This window comes from Galeopterus variegatus, unplaced genomic scaffold (genome assembly GCF_000696425.1).
Source record: "Galeopterus variegatus unplaced genomic scaffold, G_variegatus-3.0.2 Scaffold44606, whole genome shotgun sequence".
NCBI lineage: Eukaryota > Metazoa > Chordata > Mammalia > Dermoptera > Cynocephalidae > Galeopterus > Galeopterus variegatus.
In genome coordinates, this window is record NW_007770717.1 from 1 (window position 1) to 1,458 (window position 1,458).

The 1,458-nt window shown below is 56.0% G+C and overlaps 1 pseudogene; it reads right to left on the reverse strand.

The window, feature by feature from the left end:
- Positions 1-8: 8 nt before the first annotated feature.
- Positions 9-1,458, reverse strand: part of LOC103584112 — a 5,646-nt pseudogene continuing 4,196 nt past the window's right edge.

A 1,458-nucleotide genomic window follows, 5' to 3' on the forward strand; every position in this document is an offset into this window, starting at 1 on the left:
CATTTGGCAGCCATAACAGGTTCTGGAACCCTTGGAAGAGCTGGACAACTGAGTGCATGGTGCTCATTCCTCTCAGCAGGCCAGGAAGCTGGTTGTCCTATAGCCACTCATTGAGAGCATAACCCAGAACCTTGTCCACACCCAGGAGCCTGTGCCAGCAACAAAGCATGCTTTAGCTTCAGCTTGGAGTAGTTGAGCTGGGCCAAGCTGATAAGGATGCCAGTGAAAGTGCCCACCTGGTCCATGGTGACATACTTGCCATGGTAATCCAGCCAGATGGGTACCTTGGACGTGAAGCAGAACTCCCTGAAGTAGATGGGCTGCTTCTCAGCAGAGGAGAGGCTGTGTCCACCGCCTGCAGCCTCCTCCCATCTGGTTGTTTCTGTACCCTCAAGCAGTCCGTTCCTAGGGGCTGCTGGGCTGGACTTGGGTTTGGGGCAAGCCTCAGCAGAGGTCTTCCCTGGGACCACAGGGTTGATGCTGGTCACCAGGCTGGTGAAAAAGTCCTTGAAGAAGAAGAGGGCCTCCTGGTCCACAGTGAGCTGCAGGGGCAACAGTGAGACACAGAGATAGCACTCAGGTCTGCCCAGGTTGGTGGTGGGGGCCACGTGCAGTGCTTTTATGGTGAGCATGTTGGAGTGGGCCGGCTGTGGCAACTGCTTGCTCTTGTGCAGATGCAGGGACTTATTGATCTGGGAGGAGGCAGTCCTGTCGCAGACCTCAAGCTCCTAAACAGTGAACACCTGGTGGGACAGTGGCTGGTTCACCAGCTCTTGGCTGGGAGCTGCAAGGGCCTGTGGCTGGCTCTGTTGGGTCCACCTCATGCTGGAAACTTACCTTGCTGAGCTGGATCTCCATGAGGATATGGTGCTGCCAGCCACTGCCTCTCTCTGAATGCCAAGATTTCTGGAGTTGGTTGGGGCCAGAGCAGCAGGAAGGGGAGCCCTTGGTGCCCATCAAACGAACTCTAACCCTGTGGATGGGTTGGAGGCCAAAGTTTCAACTGCCATAGAGGTGCCACACAAGTGAGACTTCACATAGCACCACACAACTTCTGGGCACTGGAAAGCTGGCGGGTGCCCACAACAGGTCTGTGCCACTCAGCAATAGTGATAAGTTCCCATCCCACATGATGATGGAGCCTGGATGCAGCTATAACACATGGGCTCTCTGTCTCGGGGCAAGATTCCCAAGCCAGGAGTCTCAAGGATGCAGAACTTGTACTGTCCAGAGTGTTTCCATGGCCCTTATCTTCCTTTCCATCATCTTTCATCTCTGAGTGGGACACTAAGCTGCCAGAGGGGCCCCCAGCAGGGGGTGAAGGGGACACCTTGGAATAGGGCAAGGCCTGAGGGAGGGGGACACCTGAAGGCTGGGCCAGCTCCCATAGGCTGTGCTCCGTGTCCAGCAGGGTGTCAGCCAGGTCCCACTGGTTGATGAGGGCTATCTCCACAAGGA